We start from the raw sequence: 23,793 nt of genomic DNA on the forward strand, positions 1-23,793 counted from the left end.
CAAATGGAATCCGTTTCTCCTCAGATCTCAGGAACTCTGAGCAGTCTCTACTTATTCATGCAGAGTGAAAATAAGGATCACATTGCCAAAGCCTGCTAGCATGTGTCAGCCTGCCAGGAGCAGTTTTGAAGGGGCTACCCACTCCTCTGGCTGTCCAATAGTCCTCTTAGGGATGAAAAATATCCTAAGTCACTGTTAAAAAAAAAGTGTCCACAAAGGCATCATGGAGCCCTGCATTATGCCTGGAGAGGCCAGCAGCAGCCAGAGACAGAGAGTGGAGCTTACTTCCCTATGCAGGCAGAAGCATTGCTGGTCTGATAGCACCCCTCACAGCTTCTCGTCTACCACACATCTGGCTGGTCAGTGTCATTTATACACAGAGAATTGGTTCTGTTTGGGTACCGTTTTGGAAGTCCAGGGTGCCAGCAATAAAGCAAGAATAAGAAACAAAACCGGGGGTCTGGAAAGATGGGGGGTCTGTAATTTAGAGCATTTGCTGCTCTTACAAAGGATCCAGCAGTGACCATGTAGAACACAGGCAGCCATGCATACTGAAACCAACTCACCTAGAAAGGAGCTCAGCAAGAATTTTAAAGAAAACAGCTCGTCCACCACTGTTCTGCCACAGCATCCGGAAAAGGAAGGTCGTGTCACCCCATTTTATAAGGTAACTGGGGCCATGGCAGGCTGTGGAGTTACACAGCTCCTAGACTAGTCCAGCTGTTCTTCTAGCTCTCTCCTGTATATATGAGCTTGCTAAGGCTTCCAGAACCACAGGATGGGCAGTGTCAACAAGGGAAAGTAATGGCCTCACTGCCTCTGGGCTAGATGACCAGAGAGGCAGCATTCATTAACTTCTGCAGCTCATCTCCCTCATTTGCTGGTGGCCACTTTCTTGTTATGGTCTCACCTGTTCCATTTGTCAGTGTGCTCACAACATACTCCCTGTGTGTCTAAATATTGGATATTGGAAGAAGGCCTATACTGACAGCCTCATTCTAACTTAATTGTCTCCATGAGAGCCTGATCCTCCATCAGTCACTTTCTGAGATGTCAGGGCTCCAACCCATGCATTTCAGGGTGACATATTCCAGCCCGTTGTGCTCCACCATTGAACCAATGTCCTACTCACACATGCAAGGCACACACTATCATACCAATGCCCATGCTGAATGACACCAGCTCTGAGTAGACGATCTCACTGTCTGAGTCAGGCATGGCTGAGACTCCAGGTGTGGTTCACTTAAAGGCAGAGTTCCTGTGTGGCCATGGACAGTGAAACCTTGAAAGTGCCACAGACCCAAAATACAAGATGGCATGGGGGACTCAGTGCAGATGCTTGACAGTAGAAGTGGAGGAGGGGAGAAAGGTCCATCGTCCTGTGTTAGGGAGGACTTTCAGGAAACAGAACCAAAGAAATGAATGTGTGTTAAGAAAGGGAGTCAGTAGGTTGGCTCATGCTATGGGGGATGGAGGGACCACAAAGGTTGTCTATATGATGAAGAAGCTGAGAGCTGATACTGACATCGCTGTCATCCCAGTATGGCACTGAAGGCCCAGGAAACCCCCACAGAGTTACTGATATCAAGCCCACACTGAAACATTGAGTCAGTTGGAATCTAATGTCAGTGGAGGGCAGCAGCAGCATCAACAGACAGAAGAAGAAAGAAGCAGCAAGAACACATTGGCTTTACCTCAGAGTCCACTGCATCAGGACCACCCACCAGAAGGTGCCACCTACTTGGCACGCAGGTCTCTCTCCTCAGTTAATCCTTTCTGGAAACATGCTCGCAGATGTACCTAAAAGCTTGTTTTCTTGTGATTCTAAATCAAAACGATCTGTCAATTAAGACTAACCTTCACGGGACTGGACCAAAGCTGGGCCATCAAGATGTCACCCTTGTCATCTGGCACTGAAGATGACGTTGTTCTCCCTTTGAGGTCCCTGTCCACTAGAGTCCCAGAGACAGAGCAGCTTTCCTTCATTTCACCCCACTCTGAGCCTCTGTCCAAACTGAGGGATCACCACTGAGACCCTTCGATGGAACCTGTGACTCGCTTGGTCCAGACAGCCTTTTATTTATTTATTTTTAATTTTTTTTATTAACTTGAGTATTTCTTATTTACATTTCGAGTGTTATTCCCTTTCCCGGTTTCTGGGCCAACATCCCCCTAGCCCCTCCTCCTCCCCTTCTTTATGTGTGTTCCCCTCCCCATCCTCCCCCCATCGCTGCCCTCCCCCCAACAATCACATTCACTGGGGCTTCAGTCTTGGCAGGACCAAGGACTTCCCCTTCCACTGGTGCTCTTACTAGGCTATTCATTGCTACCTTTGAGGTCAGAGTCCAGGGTCAGTCCATGTATAGTCTTTAGGTAGTGGCTTAGTCCCTGGAAGCTCTAGTTGCTTGGCATTGTTGTTCATATGGGGTCTCGAGCCCAGACAGCCTTTTATATTTAGCAACATGACAGCTGAGAATGTTCCAGACCTTGATATTTGGGTCTTTCTTGTGCATCCTTCTCCCCTCTCACCCTTTGTCGTAAGCTATACAGAGGAAGCAGAATGGCCATGGTCTGCCTCAAACCTTCAATTTTCTGGCATCTTTGGTGAATGTCAAATCCTCCATGAAGCGGCAAACACAGCCCACCCTTTCTTCATGTGCCCACTGGCTTTCTAAATCTCTACCCCAGACCTTGCCTGAAGCAACCTTGACATCTTTTTTTTCTTTTTTGACCAAGGGTCTCAGCATGATTTGGGTGCTTTTTCTAGAATATATGTCAAAATTCCTTCAGCCCCCAACTCAAACACAACTCCAAAGCCATTTTACATTTTGAAATACTTGTTACATCACCACCCTACTTCTCAGTACTCATGTCTAAATTCTTGTTAGGCATCCCTAACAACATATCACAGACAGAAATTGAGCTGAGAAGAGGAGTCAGCAGGGAAGAATGCCTAACAAACAACTTGAGGTTATGAGTTCAAATCCCCATCACCTACATAAAAGTTGTTCATAACCATGCAAACAAACACCTATAAATGTGCACAGTGGAAGACAGGAACAGTTGAATTGGGGAGTGAGAGTAGGGTTGGTTGGCAGAAAGCCTAGCTCCAGATGGCATTCAAGACCCTATCTCATAGAAATAAGGGCTGGAGAGATGTCTCAGTGGTTAAGAGCACTAACTGCTCTTCCAGAGGTCCTGAGTTCAAATCCCAGCAACCATGTGGTGGCTCACAACCATCTGTAATGAGATCTGATGCCGTCTTCTACTGTGTCTAAGACAGCTACAGTGTACCCATATACATCAAAAATAAATCTTTTTTTAAAAAGAAATAAGACAGAAAATAATAGACTAGGACATCTGACATTTTCCTTTGGCCTCTGTGTGCACAAGTAAACATTTCACACATACATGCATGTGCACACTACACATACACACATGCATACACCACACACATGTATGTATACACTACGTATAAATACTACACATATATGCATATACCACATACACATATGCACACACTACACACATATGCATATACCACACACAAACATACACACACACACTTACACACACACACACACACACACACACACGCACATGTGTAAAAGCAAACAGTAATCTTCTCATGGTTCTGTATTCTGGAATTGCAAGTCCAATCTGTCAGGCAGGCTTAGTTTCTCATGAGGCTCTAGCTGGCCATCTACCCCCAAATTCTTATGTGGCCTTTCTTCCTTGTGGGCATCTCTTGTGTCTATGTACCCTGATTTCCCTTTTCATAGAGAATCTAGTCTACTCAGATGGGGCTTCAAGCTAATGAACACATTTTAGTCGAGCAATTTCTTGTAAGTCTTCTTGTCCAAGTTGAAGAGCGTGCTGAGTGCTGTGAGCACTGTGGTGAAGGCTGCAGAGAGGGAGGGAATTTCAGGAGACAGGCCTGTCAGCCATGCTTCCTTCCTTTCTCTTTCCTTCCTTCTTTTCCTCTTTCTATTTTCCTTCCTTGGCCTCATCCTCCTCTTCGTCCTTCTCTGTCTCTGCCTGCCTTTTTATTTCTCTTTGTCCTTGTCTGCCAGTCTCTGTCTCTGTCATTCTTCCTCCCTTTCCCTCCCTTTCCCCTTTGCCCCCCACCACCTCTATTTTACATCCCTCCCTTCAAACCAGTTATAAAATCAGGGAGTCACAGCAGCCTTTGAAGGCAAGGTGCATGTATGTTCACCTTCAGACCAGAATCACAGCCTGAGGAGAAGAAAGGGGTGGGCATTGAAGGGGAAAAGGATACATTCATTCCCGATCCTTTGGCCATATAATTCTTTCTTTCTTCCTCACTGTATTAGTCTCACTGTCATTTTAATAAAGTGACTCGAGGTTATGAGAGAAAAGAAGTCACCATCTCATGTCCTTTGAGCTCCCTGAGGGATTATGGGATTTTACATAATTAAATATGAGCCGTGTAATATCCCTCCCTCCTGCCTAGGTAGACTGTCTATCACTCTCTCGCTGTTTCTCAGCACCTATTTCAAAGTGGAAAATGCGATTCAGTATGAAAATTGCCTCTTTCTATACCTTCCACCCCTTGCCCCAAGTTTCTTCTACCCACATCCTACTGCTATTCTGTGCTGCTCAGTCCCAAGTCCAACCACCTGCCTCTGAACCCATAGCCCCTCAGCTGAGACCTGGGTTTGGGAAGGCAGGCTACCTGGGCTCAACATCATGTATCCAAGCCTCAGCTGCTCTGTGAAATTTGGGATAAACTTGAACCATTTTCTTGACTATTTCTCTCATGCAATGGTATTAAAAGTCCTGGGATGGCTGATACTGTAAAGCATGTTAGCAATTAGGAAATGCTTTGCAGATCTTACCAATGGGCATGGTAAGAGTAGTGGTGCTGAAGGGTGACAGTTACCCATGGGAACTCATCGTGTCAGGGGCTGCTGGCTACTCTTCCCCAAAGACATCCTTCTGCTCCTCAGTGTCACTGGGGGACTCTGAAGTAACCCTGAAGAAAGCCTTGGGGCAGATGATATGAGAAGAGATGGTACAGATAATCTCGGGAATCAGCCTTCACTGTCTGGGCAAGAGTAAAAGAATGAAGCAGACCAAATATTTATTCTTTTAAAAAAATTAGGGCACATAGGTATTAGAGATTATCTTTCAAACCCCACCTTACAAAAGTGTGACCCTGCTAAGGGAGATGCCCTATAAGCGGAGTACCCCAGCACTCAGAGAAAACTCTGGGGTTTGCTCCTACAGCAGATGCCTGTGTTGAGCTGACAGTCCCTCTGGCTGAGGGCTCCCTGAAGACAGTTCCAAAAGTGGGAATCATCCTTCTGTTCCTTCTCCAGCCACACCAAAATGCTTCAAGCACCCTCAACCAAGTGGAAAGTGTCTGTGCATTCACAACCCAGAGCTCCCTAGGAGGAGCACCTGTGCTTCCCTGTCACCTGGGGAAATTGTCACACAGGGTTTCCCAGCGGACCCTTTGTCCACCGTACAGTTAGCAACTTTCTGACACTTGTATGGCTGGTCTCTTCCTATTTCGGTCTCACTTTCCTTTTGCTCCCAGTGTTCCTGGAATCTGCCAGCCATGTGAACCAGCATCCAAAGCCTTGCCTCGGGATCTGCTTCTGGGACTCAGACTGACACAGCAGCTATCCAACTCTCTGAAAATAGCCCTCTTCAATACCCACAACAGCCAATTATCCTATTTCATCTTGCATACCTTCAGCAATAGGGAGCTTATCACATCCCGAGTTAGCCCAATCCTTTCTTAGACTGCTTTGATCATTACAAATTAGACTACAATTTCTGCCTTTATGATCATCAGCCATCCATCTCAGTTCTGCAGCCGTCAGCAGGTCTTGTATGACATCACTCCAACTCTCTTTGGTACCATGGTCCTCCTCTTGGTCAATAGCTGGTTTTCAATGCAGTAATGAAGCAGATACAAGATTACAAGTGGGCTCTGGCCTGCTAAGAGCAGGACAGCAGCAGCAGCAGAAAAAGGAGGAGGAGGAAGAGAAGGAGGAGGAAGAGGAGAAGGAAGAGGAGGAGGGGGATAATCCCTCCTTTGTCCTGCATCTACACATTTCTTTAGTGTTACCTACCTTGGATTTGTTCCATCAGAGAATATGGCAGACTCCAAGTAGGAGTCTTTGAACATGTGGTCAATCATAGATGGTCAGAGCCAGCATAGCCTGGAATGCCCATCAGTTCTGGGACCTGTAGAAGGAAAGGAAGCAAGTCATGGTCTGCAGCATGATCTGTGTCCAAAGCACAGACAGTCCTCCTGGAATCATTAGAAGTGATATCTCCACCAAGCTGTACCCATTCCCCATTTCACCATTCATTCTCTCTCTCTCTCTCTCTCTCTCTCTCTCTCTCTCTCTCTCTCTCTCTCCCTCCCTCCCTCCCTCCCTCCCTCCCCCCTTCCTTTATACTTTCTGGGTTCTGGTAACCACCCTTGCATCCTCTACTTTTCAATCAAGGTTCCACAAAGAACTGAGAACACACCGTATTTGTCTTTCTCTGCCTGGCTTATTTCATTTAACTCAATGCCCTCCAAGCCCATACTTGTCACTGCAAATGACAGAACTTCATTACTTTTATAGTTGAATAATGTCCCATTGTGTACAATACTGTGAAAATTAAGTCTTTAGGAAGAAATAGAGGATGAGAATCAAGATGAGCTCAAATGCTTGAAAAGCTTCATGTAACCTGGGAGGCAGAGTCTCTCTCTAATCTAACTACATGGTGATATGAATACAGGAGAATGTAGACTACAGGATTCAAGATAGCGATTGTGTAGTTAAGGCTAGGAAGGATAGTAAGATAGGGACTGTGTAGCTAAGGATACGAAGGCGAAAGGGGGTTAAAGGAAGAATGGGGAAGTTTGCTGTTTTTGAAACTGCAGTCTTGTTTCCTTTTGAAACCACCAGGTGTTGGGAGTCAGGGTCAGCTGCTTTTCCTCAGCAGCTCTGAGCTCTGTTTTGGGCCTTTGCTTTGGGGGGTGGAGTTCTTTACATGCTTCATCTCATTTATCTGCTCTTCCACCAATGGACACAGCTTGGGTCCATATTTTGTCTATTATAATTCTGCAGTAAACATGAGTGTACCTATGATATTGACATGCTGATTTCATTCCCTATGAATGCATCCATGTGGGAGTTGCCACTAGACTTCAACACGTCTGCTTTTCATCTTCCCTGACAGCTCAAGGTAGGAAGCCCACTGTATAGTTGGACCTGAGTCACATCTTTTTATGTCTCTAAGTTCAGTATCAAGACCAAAAGTTAAAAACCCTATAACAGACAGGCTTTCTTCCCTTGTCTTCCAGAATGATAAACTAGGGTTTCTTTACTTCTCACTTGTATTTTCTAACAGAGAAAATCACTGGTAAAAAGTCAAAATAGTTGCCATATAAGAGATAAGGATACAGGACTAGGATCATCAGTTAGTCCTGCTCAAACCTGCCAAGGGCAGAAAGTAAAAATAGGAATGTACCTTTCTTGACTCTCTTGCAGCTAGGATTTAACCATGTCATTCCATTTTGATTGATGGTTCATAAGGGAACACCAGCTAGTGGTCACCAGAGACCTTGATTCTTGCAGAGAAAAAAGAAACAAAGACAGGTACAGAGACAGGACAGAAAGAGGAATATGCTAGAATCATCATTGATCCTCCCCTCTCCCACATTAGAACAAATCTGGACAAGGACCTGAATGCTCCTTTCAGGTCCTGAAAGGAGACATGGTTAATACACTAAACATAGTGCAGCAGAAACATGCAAAACCCTGAGTCCTGAGTGTCGCTGATGAGTTGCATTTCTTTTTCCAGATATGAAAGAAAAGAGTAAACTTCCCTAATGTTAGGTCACTCTTATTCCTTACAGATAAAAACATTTTGAGAGACCAAATCTTTTAAGTTTGGACTCCATTTTAGAGAACTTGATCTAAGTTTGAACTTGGGTAAATTAACAGGCTGCTTAGCATCATTTTCCAAGTTACTCCCCCAGCCCCAACAAACCCAAGCCTAGGTCCAGTTTCTAGGCTAACCCCAACAAGACCTGACTCTTCAGGTTAATCTTTCCCAACAAATCCATCATCTCCAGGTTAATCCCCAACAAGTTTGGCCCCTGCCTAACAACGACCAATGCAGAGGGAAACAGAAGTTAAGTTTATGGTTTGACTCCCAGCACCAGCCAATGATGCTAAAGACCACAGTAGTTCTCCAATTAGATGCTTGCCAGGCTACACACACACACACACACACACACACACACACACACACACACTACAAAACTATAAACAAACAGAAAAAAACTACAAGGGATAGATCAGTTGTCCAGTTCTCAACACATGAATGTACTATATATTAAATATTTCATGTGTATTAACTAGTTTTATTTTTACTTAATCATTTGAGAAGAAAATTATAAAGCCAATGAGAAATTAACATTTTTCCTCCCCCTTCCCACGGTATCACTTCTTCTACTTAAATAGAGCCTAATTTTGCTCCAGGTCCGACTGTGGACATACACCATCCACCACCAAGCACAGTGCAGAATCCTTGGACAGATGTTTCCACCAAGGTTGTTGCCCCAACCTTAAAGCTCTAAGACCAGCTTAGAAATGAGGTAGTAAAATTATAGGCTGACAGAAGTCAGAGTTTATTCTGCCTTCATTACCTAAGCAACTCACTTCATGACTCACAGCTACTGCGAAACCAAAGCTGTGATGCACGCCCAGGTTCTGTTAGACTTTTAGAACCTTGACTTGCATCTCACTACCTGTGTCCAAGAAGTTGAAAGGCTGATGGTATTCATGGACCTGAGAAAATGGAAGATAATCAAGATGCTCACACTGTATGAAGATTCTCTGGTAGAGCTGGTAATTTCTAGGAGTGCCCAGCACGTAACCCCCAACACACGGATGCTCAGAGCCGCCTGGTGTTTTTCACATCCTGATATATGTGGAGCGAAATGCCAGAGCAGAACTTGATGAACACTCCTGAGACACTGATTGCCCTCAGGACATGCTGTGCATCAGAGCAATGACAGGGCCCTGGTGAAGTGCTACAGGGAGGCTGGCTTGACCCTGCTCTTTAAACACACTGTCCTCTACACTGAGAAACAAGCAACAATTTCCAGATGTACCAAGGGCTAGTGCAGGATACAGGAGAAGGCTCGGTTTCTGGAAGAGCCAGGAGATGCTAATATTTCTGAGGTCACATTAATTTCCCTCCATTTACACAAACTGTGGCCACTGCCTTGGAGTGTTCATGCTCCACGAGAACCTGGGATCACAAAGTGAAGAGATGGTCCCACAGAGTATGTCCCCTGGTGCTCCAGTGTTTGTGCCTCTCCTCATTCAGGTATATGGGGAGGTGGGAGGGGGAAGGATTATGCATTTGCAATGGCACAGTCTTGTAATCGACACCAATATCAGCAACCAGCACTATATAAACACCATTGCAGGCACTTTGCCCAGGAATGGATGGGATTTAGGCCACTAAATTCCCACACTAACCCAGAGAAAAAAGACCCACGATTTATCCAAACACCTCAGACTTAGCAGAGCTACGAATTCTCCTATGTCAGCTCATCCAACTTCAAACTCCGTTATGCTTTTATTGTTAAACATTGAAAAAAAAATCCCCAGGGAGAAAAAACTCATATAACATGCTGAAAAAAAATCAGATGGAAAAAAATCTACACCTCAAATGACCTCAATTATTTTTACGGAGAGGTGGGAGAAGACTAAATCTGAATGGGATACGCAGTGCCCGCCGCTGAGGTCTTTGGAGACTCTGTGGAAGGTTTTTATTTTCCTTTACACACTTCTGTGATTTTTTTCTCTTCTACAATGAGTACACATTACTGGGTTCTTAAATAATAAGCACACATTCTCTTTTATTGAAAATAGATTCTTCTCTCGTATGATACATTCTGACCTCCGTTTCTCCTCCTTCCACCCGTCCCAGTTCCCCATTCCCGCCCCTCTCCCCCAGGTCCATGCCCCTTCTGTTGCCCTGAAGAAAATAATAAGCCTCCAAGAGACAACAACCAAACATGACAAACAAGATACAACAAGACAGGGCAAAATCCCTCGTACAGATACTGGACAGAGTAACCCAATAGGAAGAAGAGAATCCCAAGACCAGGGAAAAGAGTCAGAGACACCCCCTTTCCCACTGTTGGGAGTCCCACAGAAAGACCAAGCTCACAGCCATGCTCACAGGCAGGGAACTTGGTGCAGACCCATACAGGCCCTGTGCTTGATGCTTCAGTCTGTGTGAGTGCATGTGAACCCTGCTTGGTTGACTCAGTGTTCTCCTGGTGTCCTCCATGCCTTTAAATACTAAAGTCTTACCCCTCTTCCTCTGGGTTTGGAAATCAAGAACTGTGCATTTTTAAGCACACAGCATGAGTTACAGACAACCAAAGCTTACAATGTCAGCAAACCCAAGAGAAGAGGAGATCAGGTGTATACCAATCCTACTATGTGTTAGATGTTTAAAATACATTACAGCAGTTCTGCCAGTCCTACTATGTGTCAGATGTTTAAAATACATATGGCAATCCTGCCTGTCAGTGGTCCCCAGAAAAAAGGATTTGCTTTCTGACATCAGAAAAGAAAGTTCAGAGTGGTTAAGACCGCACAGTTATGAATTTCGGGAAAAAAAGACATTTGATTTAACATCCCTGTCCTTTCCTCTACATAGTTCTTCAATGAATCCCACTGGGCCAGAATTCATGATTTCCCTTTAATGGTATATTTTTCCATTCCTGTGAATATGTGGGGTCCTTGAATTTTACCCTAAATCAGATCTACACCTCCTAACCACTAGGAGATACTGGAAAAAGGAATCAGGGTGCTAATTGTTGAATACCCACTTTTGCAATGCTATTCCCCAGAGAATAACTTTCTGGAGCTCACAGGCTTGTTTACAAACCTCTGTAAACATCCCCTCCATGTCCCAGATGCTCTCTGTCAAGCCCATCTGAGACCAGTCTAATGGGACAAGAAAAGTAATAAGAATGGTCAGTGGCTAGTCTGCTCCAAATAACCAGACTATAAAGAGAACACTGTCTTTTATATTCCTACTATGGAAAGTTGCAGTGTGGACAAAGAGATAGTTTACCAACCCCATATGGACCACTCTTCCTCAGCAGCTAACATCATGCCCTATATTTATATTTATTTTATCCATATTTTTCACCAGATTATTTTAAGGCAAACTCCAGACCCTATGCCATTTGAACTTAATACTTCAATGTATGTTATTTATAAATGAACATTTTATGCCTACAGATGATGTTTATCCCACTCTTACAAAATGCTAATGTCATGCAATACTCTATTTAAACATATGGAGTAATATAGACAGAGAGATGTGGGTATCCGGTTTTTTTTTAAATAAAAGCTAATACAATACAAGGTTCATCCATTGTATTGGGGTTTTTGTGTTTTCCACATACCTGTAAATGAAAACATACTTTGGGTTCAAGAATAATATAGGCCAACATCAAGAATGAACATTTTTTGAGAGTGGAAAAGGCCACTATTAATAAACTACAAGGACAAACTACCTCTAAGCTGCAGCTGTCTGGGGGACAATGTGTGGAGACACCCTGCCCTTCAGCCCACTGACTCATTAGAGCTCTGTCAGGTGCCTGGTGAAGTGAGGCTCAATCTCAGGCTTGTGTGGTTGCTTCTTTATGGGGCTTTTCAGCGCCCTTCTACCCTTCAACTTCCCATAAATGAAACTTCCAATAGGAAGCTCTCAGGCTGACCTGCATATGGTTCTAAATGAGAGCTGTTTTGCTGTATCAGCTCCTCCCTACTATGTAGTGCAAAATTGTTGACTTCGTAGGAGAACATAAGTGTTTGCTTCTTGAATGTTAAAAATTGGTGTCCCATTTGGGAGAAGTGAGTAATTAATAGTGCCTTAGCCACAAAAACTGCCATGGCATAGACTCTCATATCCCTTCTTAACATCTCTTGCTATGGCCCTTCATTCATGGCCTCTAAGCTCCCCTTGGGCACCAGTAAAGGGGGCAACAGAGCCCTACTAATAAGATAATCTAAGCACTTGGGAGGCAGAGGTAGTCAGATCACTGTGATTTCAAGGCCAGTCTGGACTACAGATTGAGTTCCAGGACAGCCAAAGAAACCCTGTCTCAGAAACAGCACATTTTGGGTTCATACTTACTGGCTATTTAACTTGGGAATGCCATGAACCTTGATGGGATATCCTCTCAATAAAGTGAAGAGAATGATAAAGAGTGGGCAAGTCGGGTGATGACTAACAGAGCAGAGAGCCACATCTCATACCTAGGATGCTCTCCGTCGATGATAGTCTCAGTAAATGATAACCTCGCCCTCACAAGCTGCAGGTAGAAGATCTTGTCACAACTGCTACCTGGCCTCTGCTGGGGAGCCTGGGCTACTGACAGGGTCCACAGACTTCAGTGAGAAGTTCAATGATAGGAAATAAAGATAGAGAAGTCACACAAATACACAAGCACACACACATGTTTATACACAAATATATGCATGAACACAGCATAAACACATACACATACATGTACACATATGTAGAATACACTGCATAAATATATATACTCATGCATGTACACACATTCATGTATACATATATAACGAAACCACATACACACATACATACAAACACATACACGTGTGCACATATATACATACATATAAACATACATACACATATGCATGAACGCATGCATACTCACATACATACATATTGTGTTGGCTAGTCTTTGTCAACTTGACACAAACCTATATCTGATAAGAGAGAATCTTTTTTTTTCTTTGCTTTGGTTTGGTATCTCTATTTCTTATTACTTTTCTTATTTTGAGATTATAATATAAACATCATTTCCCCTTCTCTCTCCTCCCTCCAAGTCCTCTCTCCTTGCTCTCTTTCAACGTCATGGTCCCTTCTTTCATTAATTGTTTTTACATACACACACACACACACACACACACAGAGAGAGAGAGAGAGAGAGAGAGAGAGAGAGAGAATTAGAAACTCATTGTGCATTCAAAGTCAGATCAGGAAGCCATTCCTCACAGATTCCTTCTTTCACCCTAACCCTGACTCACCCTCCGCCATGTTGATTCCCATCACCTCATGCCCCACCCCCAGCATATCCTGTTTCAGATGTGGAAACAAAACACTCGAGCAGCTAAGAAGGCTGTCAAGGAAGCATGACAGTGTGCTGACTTCCAGCACAGAATTACAAGTGCAATCATACCTTCCTTCTGGGTGAGAAACTCATCTTCTGGCTGCTGAACAGAGTAGCTGGATACTGGGAGAGAAAGCCCTTTAATAGTTGCTTGTCTTTAAATCTTGCCCTAAATGGTATCATTTCTTTTAAATCGACTAAGCGACTATGAATAATTAGCAATTAATAATTATTATGCCTCATTAACTTAATAAAGGATTATATCTTTATAGAAAATTCCGAGCTGATTGGAAATGAAAGTTAACCCATGCTTTATGGATTTCTCTGGAGTGATCTGCCCTTCAGGGCAGGTGCCCTGAGTCTGAAAAATGCTGCTCACCTGGGGTAGTTTTCCCAAACCTCCGATCTCTAACTCAACAAGACCAAGAGAATCATATCCTGAGCCCAAACCTACAAGAAGCCCAATGTCTAATCAAACACAGGTCTGGGGAAGCAAAATGCACTAAGAGTCCAGTTAATAGCTCACTAGGGGTGTCTGCTGTGGCCCAGAACTCAGCATCCCTGGGGGAAGCAAGGGAAGTCTCAGAGAGCTGCAATTTGCACACTGGTCTTTTTGGGAAGATAAACACAGGGCAGGCTGCCCTTTGCCCGGGGAGAAAGAGCTAGGGAGAAAATGTCTCAGAGCTCCTGTGACTGGCCCTAAGCTCAGGGAGTTTTCCTCCACCCACAGCCAGCTCTAGAGCTGCTGTTCCCCTTAGTTGGGCTAACGGGGGACACCCCCATTGTAGCAATTCTTTGGTGGGGGGGATAGATTTGCTGCTTCTATTTTGTTTCCTATTGAGACAGTTACTGTAACTTAGCTGGTCTCAAACTCCTGGGCTAAGGAAGACCTTGAATTCCTCATCCTCCCATTCAGTTATGGTTACGACATTAGTGACTTTTAAATGTACGTTTGCAACAAGGCTCCACTTAAGTAGCCAAGGCTAATCTGAACCACCCTTTTTGGTCTAAGCTGGCCTAGAACTCACAGAAAAAAGAGCCTGCCTTTGCCACTACTGCAGGAACTAAAAGCCTGCACCAAACTGCCACCACATCAGGCAGAACAGTCCTAATCTCACCAGGGAGTGAGTTCTGAGAACCAGAACTGATGGGCTCCGCCCTCTGCTTGTGAGACAGGAGGAGGAAGAAGCCTGTGACTACCCCAGGCCCTGCTCTTCCTCCTCCTTGCAGGATGATGGAGCAAAATGCTACAGCAGAGAGAAATGGACCCCTCAGTTTTGGACGTGTAGGGTCTTAAATTCTGTTCTGTCATGATGAGCACAAATGGACTAAGGCATGTGTCCTCTTCTCCAAGCTGGCCACGTAGACAATCGGGACTCATAGCAGACCTGTCAGACCCTGGCCACTGGTGAAGTTGATGAAGGAGCACTAGCCAGCCAGAGCATGGCAAACGTGACCCTGGCAGGCTTTGCTCTTCCCTCACCCCCTCACACTTGCTAAAACCACTAGTTACATCCTTAAAGCTAGCCGCCCAGGTCTATTTCCTTATTTGGTTGCTTCCTCCCTCTGAGGCTGACTGCCAAGATGCAGTTATCAAAGTATTAAAGTCAAACAATTAAAAGCCCCCTTTGGCTACCCTAATTAACCTGTCTAAGCAAAATTAAACCCTCATCCTAATACCTATCCCCTTTTACATTCATAAACTGCCATTTGCCTATGGGCCACATCTGTCTCCTCTCTATCCGAAAGCAATCCTTTCCCTCTGGGGTAAATTATCTCTTCCTGTTCTCCCTGGTTCCTTTTCCTCTCTTCCTTGTCCTCTACCTCCTATTTTTGTCTCCTATTCCCTGCCCCTTGTCCCTCTGGGGCAAATAAATTGACTTTGTGCTGAGACAAAGGTCTTCTCAGTTGATACTCATCAAGTTGTAACTCGACAGCCATGAGCTTTTGGTTTGGGCGTTGAGAAATCTTCTTGGTTTTGGTCTTTGTCTCAAAATATTGACTTGTCAGATGGGCACCAAATAAATACCTTGAACAGATGGCACATGGTCCAGACCACAGCAGCCTCTCCATCTTGACTCCTGTCTTTCATGGAGAGCTCACTTGCATGGAGGCCCACCCACACAAGAATGTCATTATCACACCCCAGGTTCTTTGTGTGTGCCTTGCTCATTGCTGATACATATTTCCTGAAATCCCCGCATAGCAGCCCATTCTTCCGTGATCACCCATTCTTACAAACATCCCAGCTTTGCCCCTAATCCTGCTTCCCTCACTCCCTGGGACATCCTTGTTACTAACGCACTCTACTTATCTATGTCCTCACTTCCTGTTCCTCTCCTGCTGAAAACATGTCCCCACAGGACACGCTCCTTGTTTAACAAGATAGCCTTAAGACTGAAGGAGTATGTGTAATTGGTAGAGATTAAATATAAATGCATTGAGTTCATGAATAAAAGGATATGTAAATAAAGAATTCCCCATCACCACAGGGACAGAAAACTATCAACAGATGCTCTCTTGACCGCAGAAGATTCTACGCAAAGGAAAGAAATCAGGAGCTCAGCTTCCCTGCTTTTATTTTATTAAGATTCTCAACCTATCGAAAGCAGCCACAGGTGCCCTTTTAAAATGTATATGGCCAGCAAAATGATAGTAAATTAAATGATTAATTAATGTTTATTACAGACAGCATATTAGCCTGAAGTTAGAGTGATAGCCTAATCGTCTTGCTATCTTGTTGACACAGGCTGATAGCACAGTCTTGGGTATAAACAGGCTGCTCTCACCCATCACTTAATAAACTCTGATGGGAAACAGGCTGAACCAACCCCAACACAAACAAGTCAGTATTCAGAGGCCCAGGCTACAAATGCCCACTTCACCATTCTTACACATAAACTGGTGTTGGTGAAGAGTAAAGCAGAAGAGAAGGAGAAAGCCTGGGCTGTTTCCCACAATCCAGTGTTTCCTGGGTAAGCAGGGCAGCTGAGGGAACTGTGCACTCTGAAGCTCATGCCCATACAAACAGATTCTCTACCTCCCTCTGCTTCTCCTTCCCCTCACCCCGCCTTCAATCCATCAGCAAGTCAGGATGGCCATGGCTCTAGTGTGCTAGAATCAGCAGATCCTCTCCCACCAAAGCAACTGAACAGATAAAAGTTATTTTTCAGAAACAAAAATTCCACTCAAAGTCCTCCCAAATTGTACTAAGGTGCACAGTCAACTGAGAAGCATTAGTTTAAGAAAATCCAGGAGACCTTAGACTATGGTACGCCTGTGATTCTAATCCCCAGCTCCACTCCAGAGAGCTGTACCTCATCTGTGTAACCAAGGAGGCAGGGCCTCTGTTTCAACTCCTGATTAGGGATGTACGATGTTCAACAACAACAAAATATGCATTCCTTAGAACACAGCCCCCTAGTTATTAAGGACACAGGAACATATATGGATACATAAACATATTATACATGTAGATCGTAATGCCAAACCTATCACCTTCAGAATATATCTGACAATAACATCACAAAGAAGTTGGGCAGAAACGAAGTGTCAAAATAAGGGAACAGTATCAGATGAGTCAACAGAATAAAAGAGGTGGGGAAAGCAAAACCAAGCAGTAAGGAGGCTGACTCAGCAGTCTCCATGAGCATGTAATTGCTCCCCTCAGTCTCTCGGTTCCTTTAAAGTGATTCTATCAAGTAATAATTAATTGCCAATGCGTTCATAGTGTACAGAGCATGAAATGAAGAATAGTAATACTACAGAGTTGGTGGATAGAGGAACGCATATCGAGGCTTCAGGTAGGAGTGGGGCAGACCAAGGTGTGTGTGAGCACAGTCACGGTACACTGTATGTACATCTATGAAATTCTCCAACTTAAGAGAGCTAAGAAAAAGTATGAAGTATTTATATTCCATTGCTTCTGAATCACCATACATCTGAAGTAGTATATAAATACTGAGCTCTATACAGCAACTAAAATATTGAGTGTTGAAAGAATAAAAAGTCAGCCCCAGGAAAAACTCATTTCATATAAGAACGTCTGTGATGAAGGACCAGAAGAGCGCACACATGTGAGACAAGCAGTGAAAACACAAAAGAGTAGAGCTATTGTCCCAGACAGTAATAGCATTAAGTGAAATTTATCACACAGCACAAATGAATACCAAAGACTCTCACCCAGCCAAGCCTGGGCAGCCTACAGAAGACATGGTTACATTCCCAGAAACAAATGGGTGGAAAGACCAGAGAGAGAGGAAGGGATATAGCCCAGTAGTAGAGCACTTGTTCCACCTTAGTTCCCTGGGAATGCAAAATAAAAAGAAAGGCATGGATAGGGAAGGTCTCATAAGGCCCTGCCACCAGATGAAGAGCTACAGCCAATTAGTGGCTGCTGAAAGGGTAATATCGTCAAACAGTTTCTCAAGAAATGAGACCCCTGAGAGATTATCTAATCCTAAGTGGTCAGCCATAAACACACACACACACACACACACACACACACACACACACACACACACACAGAGAGAGAGAGAGAGAGAGAGAAAAAATTCTATATAGATTCAGCAAGATAGATAAAAAATAGATGATAGATAGATAGATAGATAGATAGATAGATAGATAGATAGATCATACATACATAACAATAATAAAGAAGATAAAGAAGAGGTACTGAATATGAAAGGGAGATGAGAGAGGTGCAAATTAGGTAAATATAGTATTTATGTATGAAATTCTCATTCTTTATTTAAAAAGAATATACTACACATATGCATAAGAAACCAAAACCAAAACTTCTTTACTAGACATATTTCAAAGTGCTGAGATGGCCATTAACCTATATGTATTTTAGAAAAACAGAATAAGGAGGCAAAAAACAAGCAAAATGAAAGGAAGAAATAATGAGTTCCCATGCACAGCTGCAGCCTCCTTGGCTCACTCTCAGTGATGGACAGAAGAACTAAGAAACGGACCAGTGAGGATGTGTAAGATCTGGAAAGCTCGGGAAACCAAAAGTCCTGCATCCCAGTAGCTCTCCTGCCAGCAAGATTGGATTCTTCCCAAGAGCCTCATGCTAACCCCTAGAAAACAGCCCAGTGAGCTGAACCAGGATTGACACCAAGCAGAGAGGGGTCTTTGCAGAACAATGGGTAGAATTAAAAGCCAGCTGCAGTTGAGAATTTGCAGAATCCACAAATACTTGAAAAGTTGAAAACATTCTCTCACATGATGAATGGTTCAAAGAAGAAATCACAAGGAGATAAAGAAAATAGCTTCAGATAAATGAAATTAAGATTGCAACATACAAGAATGCACAGGGCGTGTTGCTCACAGGAAAGCATAAGCTGAAAAGTGGAGAAGTCTAAAAGTCAGTCAACTGACCTCCTACTTCTAGAAGTCAAAATTTAAAAAAAAAAAGAAACTAAAAGAAACCTGGAAAGATTCAAGTGTACACACAGAGCCATGGGCTAGAACAACAGGGAGAATATGAAGGAAACCATACAATATTCTCAAAAAAGAGTGAATATATTTTTCAGCTAGACTAACCTTGAAAGGAAAGAGAGAGAGAGAGAGAGAGAGAGAGAGAGAGAGACAGACAGACAGACAGACAGACAGACAGACAGACAGAGACAGAGACAGAGACAGACAGACAGACAGAGAGACAGAGACAGACAGAGAGACAGAGAGAAAGAGACAAAGAGATGGGACTCAGATAACTAAAGCTAGGGATGACAGGAGCTGTCAGAGATAAAGATGGTAAGAAAATGCTAAGGATGCTACCGCACCAAAATACTCCTTCATTTAGGTGAGGTAAACAAATTCCCAGAAATACATCCAATACTCAAAAGAAATACAAAGCAAAATGCCCACCACGGATTAATGGGTAAACAAAATTAGAAATTTCCATGTAACAGAGTACTACTCCACAATAGAGAAATTAGGGACTTCAAGCATGGAGACGCCCTCCCCTAACTCTAGCACTCAGAAGCCTGAGGCAGAGTTCAAAACTTTGAGAGCAGCTTAGGCTCCATAGCAAGTTAGGACCACCCTGGGCTACAGAAGTGAGGCTGAACTTCTACATTGTAAAGGACTAATACCTCTTATCAGACGGGAGAGCATGAAACACCATCCCAGGGATAGAAAGCAGTGACGCACCCCCATCTTCACAGTTCACTAGCATAAAATATTTATCCGAGGCATCAAGACTCAGAACCCAGGTTACTGTTTGCTTAGAAGTCAGAGAAAGTTGACCATGAGTAGGGTGGGCACTGATGGCTCTGTCAGCTCTTCGTTATTGTCACAACCACCTGAGAAAATCAACTTATTAGGTTCCCTCTTATACTCCATGATCACTTGGCTCTCTCAACCTTGGAGAGGCTGAATGTCACAGCAGAGAGCACAGGGCTGAGCAGAGCAACCAGGAAGCAGAGGAAGCTGGAACGAACTGTCTATGCCCCAAGCAGTTGTCTACCAGTCACCTGCACCATCCAAACCTCCTTAAGTTTCAACCAGCTCCTAAAATAATGCCAGCATCTAAAGACCAAATCTTTAACACGTGAGTGTCACTGGGACATTCGTATTAAAATCACAACTACTGATGGGTGTGAGGTGACTCTCAGTGCAAACAGAAATACTTAAAACTTAGATTGTTCTTGGTTTTTGACAGCTTTGAGAATACACTTGTAAAATATTGAATAATTCTGTTTATGTAGATGAATTGGATCTTGTGTGAATTGTATTTCTCCTTTACTTTCAAATCAGAAAATCATGGCCCTAGGCCAAAGAGTTCTGTGTGCCCCAAGGCAGGAGCCTGGGTCCTCTGTCTGCCTAACAGAATCTTCGCTGGCTGCAATGCAGAGTCTGAGCGGAGCGAATAAGAATCCTGTCCACTGAGGCAGACTTGCTGTTGCTAGGTGAACAAGTTCCAGCCTCAGTTTCCTCATCTATAAAGGACTATGATGCTGAATTTTGGCTTGATGGTTAGAAATATGAGTGGCTGTATATGAAGTATCCAATACGTTGCAAGGCATGTGGTAGCACGTGCTTTTAATCCTAGTACCCAAGAGGCAGAGGCAGAGGCAGAGTCAGGTGGGTCTCGGAGTTCAAGGCCAGCCTGGTCTACAAAGCAAGTTCTAGAACAGCCAGGGCTGCATAAAGGGGAGGAAAGGTAATAAAAGTATTAAAATCAGTAATGCATAAAGGACGTGATTCTGGGTGTTAGGGGCTTATTTTCCAGCTGTCAATAAATACTATGGTTCTTAGTATGTTTTATGGATTGAGTGAGTGAATGAATGAGTGAATGAATGAGTGCCCCCTGGGAGGCCTGATTCCTCCTGAGAACAAATGTGATGTGTCAAAATACCGAGCAGCATGAGAAATAACTCTTGAGATGGAAAGTCTAGAGAAATAAACATTTTCAGTTGTTTTGTTTTCTTAGAGAATGAAATATGAGCAAGACAGATGGGAAAGAATGTCCAGCCTCAACTTCAAGCATAAATAAGGTATGACAAAGAGTGAAAGTGTCAAGCCATGAATATTTAAGCGGAGAAAGTGTCGTGGGCAGATAAGTCCAGGAAAGTTACCTCTCTGGGACTTCTTCCCTTGATGAGAGGCAGTGAAGGATGATGACCAGGCCAAAGATCTGTTATCTCCCAGATCTCTCTGCTAATGTGGAATATACACAAAATGGCACTCTTGCTCATGTGTGTTGGGAGAGGGGGAGGGAAAGCCAATGAATTTATTTGACTTCGCCCTCTGAAGCCACTGAGAATAGGTCCCCTTTTATTATGAACTCTCAACAACAAATCTGAGGCTGGTATTTATTATCGATCCCTGTCACCAATGAGACAACAGTTTCCATGAAGCTGGTGACATGCTTAAGGGTTTGGCCTTAGCTGTTTGACAAATGCTTCTTAATTGCTATAATAAGTGTCTCTTCTTCCTAGTGCTAAGCACTAGCACTCATACTCTGGAAGGATGAGGTGAAAGCTCAGAAGATGGACGACTCACCCAAGGTCACACCACTAACCCCTGAACCCAGGCTCTACAGCTCAGCTTCTCCTGGTAGTAGCAAATCAGGGTGCCCATGCATGTCTGTTGGGATATCCACTCACATCTGTCAAGCTGCCTGTCCATGTGTGTTGGGGTATCCACCCACTCCTATTGGGATACCTACTTACATAGTTGAGGTGTCAACTCATGTAGATTGGAATATCCATCCACATCAGCTGGGACAACCACCCATGTCTATTGAGTTATCCATACACATTGTTCTAGTTTGATTTCTGTTGCTTTGATACAACACTAACCAAAACCTGCCTGGGGAGGAGAGGGTTAAATTTGTCTTACAAGTTACAGGCCAACAAGGAGGGAAGCTGAGGCAGGAACTCAAGGCAGGAATCCAGAGCAGTAACATGAGAAACCATGGAGGAATGCTGCTTACTGATTTGTTTATTCTAACTTGCTCAGCTTGCTTCCTTACATAGACCAGGCAAGGCCCACCTATCTAGGTATGGTAACATCCACAGTGGGCTGAGCCCATCAATTATTGGTTTAGAAATATCTCATAAACATGGCCACAGGTCAATTAGCTCTAAACAGTTTCTCGGTTCCGCTTCTCTTCTCCTAATGGCTCAGGGTTGTGTTAACTTGGAAGCTAAATCTATGATACATTTCTACAGGATACCAGTGCATCCACACCTACTGTAGCAAGTTTTCACTTCTACTGGAGTTTCCACTCATGTCTATTGGTATACCATTCACATCTATCAGTACAGTCATGTCCACTTAGTTCCAAAGCATAACCTTTGCTCTGATCCATCATTCTATCTTCTAGTGCTATTGTAGACACTAGAGGACCCAACACCTAGGGAAAATGCTTTGACAACAGTTGGAAAATCTTCAGTTCTCATAGGGCTCCAATTAAAGGAATCAGGCAAGTGGAGCAGAGCTGTGAGAAATAGGGTGTGTTAGTTCCAGTTTGAGGAGGAGAGACTTAAATTGGCTCATGGTTTCAGTAGTTTAGGCTCATGGCTGGCTCTGTTGCATTGAGCCTGAGGCAGGAGAGACTATCACAGTAGAGGTTGTTCACCTCAAGGCAGTCAGGAAGTGGAGAGAGACAGGAAAGAACAAGAAACTCTGTTCAAAGCTGTACCCTCGGCAACTTCTTCCCATCAATCTTCATTAACTAATATCTAATTCAGCTATAAATTCATCAGTAAGTCTCTCATTAATGAAATAAACAAAATAAAATACAATCAACTGTCAACAGCACTACCAGCTAGAGACCAAGCCCTCAGTGTACAAATACTTTTGAAAGAGATCACACAACTAATGCTTAACTTGGGGCGCACTGGCATTCATATGCCACAAGCAAAAAGGGGTAGCTGTCATTATCTGTCATGAAGAAGTGGAGACCTTGTTTTGCCTGGTTTAAATGAAGATTCTTCCACATGGTCAAATGAGGAGTCATTTGGAGAAAATTTCCAGAGTGACTGATTCTATCGACAGGAGGCTCAGGACGAGGCAACTGTGAGCTGTGGGGTTCAAGGGTGATCTCCTGGAGAACAGGATGTAGCCCAAGTAAAGCGTTCCTGGGCCTAGAGTAGTTGCAGGCATGCATATGCATATTTTATGTCAATCCACTTATCCTGTACCGTGCTGTGTACATACGCTTTTCTGAAAGTAGCTTTGCTTTTTTTTTTTTTTCAGCCATGGAACTACAAAGTGAAGTTCTACATCATATAAGGCTTTCAGAGCAATGGTGTTTCAGGGTACATCTCACTAGGGTACATCTAGCTCAACTCTTTAGGAAATTATCCATCTATTGAGTTGATTGTGAATATTAACTCATTCTTTTCTCTGCTAAATCCTACGAGGAATTTTATATAGGGTGGAGAGGTACTATCATAGATACATGTGACTTGACATCATAATGACCCATTACCCAGTGAGTGTCTTGACAATGGGAATGGAGAGTTACTCTAGAAGGTGAAGAATCCCCATTCCATCTAGACTTTACCTCCTAAAGATGTTACAACCTACCTGGAAGAACCAAGCCTTCGATACGTGTACTTTGGTAGGGCATTTAAGATCCAGAAACCATTAGATATTTCTTCCTTATCCAGCATATGCTAAATATGAGGGGAGGGATTCAATTATGAATAGATATCTAAAAATATTGGAAATTGCCCAGAACCAGAGACAGGAAGTATGCTCAGTTGAGAGGTGATATTGTAGGAAGATGATGAGCTCAGCTTTTGTCTCATAGGAACCATTATGAATCTAGAAAAGAAAAAAGCAGAGTAGGAACTGTTCCATACCAGACATAGATGAAAACAAGAAATAGCAAGACTATGTGAGTGGGGTCAGGTGGAGGGAAGGGAGCGGTAGACCACTGGAGATGGGCAAAGGTCGACCACTCAACCACGTTGAAACACAGACAAATGGAAGGAAGCTCTATCATTATTTCCAAGATTCTAAGAATGTATAATGTTAAGATACCATTATTCTGGGTATCCGTGACTCAATAGTCCCTATTATTAAGATTCTCTGAATCTTGTTTTCTAATAGTT

At 43.5% G+C, this 23,793-nt stretch overlaps 1 long non-coding RNA gene across 2 annotated transcripts; it reads right to left on the reverse strand.

The window, feature by feature from the left end:
- Window positions 1–3,621: 3,621 nt before the first annotated feature.
- LOC103695038 (uncharacterized) lies at window positions 3,622–23,651 on the reverse strand. 2 transcript variants are annotated; one of them, XR_015655342.1, is made up of 5 exons: window positions 23,264–23,651; window positions 7,501–7,600; window positions 6,105–6,219; window positions 5,720–5,914; window positions 3,622–3,904 (listed from the first exon to the last, which is right to left on the reverse strand). It is a non-coding gene; the product is annotated as an uncharacterized LOC103695038 (long non-coding RNA). The 2 variants fall into 2 exon arrangements; XR_015655347.1 differs by lacking the exon at window positions 7,501–7,600 and having other exon boundaries at window positions 3,812–3,904.
- Between the last annotated feature and the right edge of the window lie 142 nt (window positions 23,652–23,793).

Source organism: Rattus norvegicus, chromosome 1 (assembly GCF_021556685.1).
Source record: "Rattus norvegicus strain SHRSP/BbbUtx chromosome 1, alternate assembly SHRSP_T2T, whole genome shotgun sequence".
In the NCBI taxonomy this organism is placed as follows: domain Eukaryota; kingdom Metazoa; phylum Chordata; class Mammalia; order Rodentia; family Muridae; genus Rattus; species Rattus norvegicus.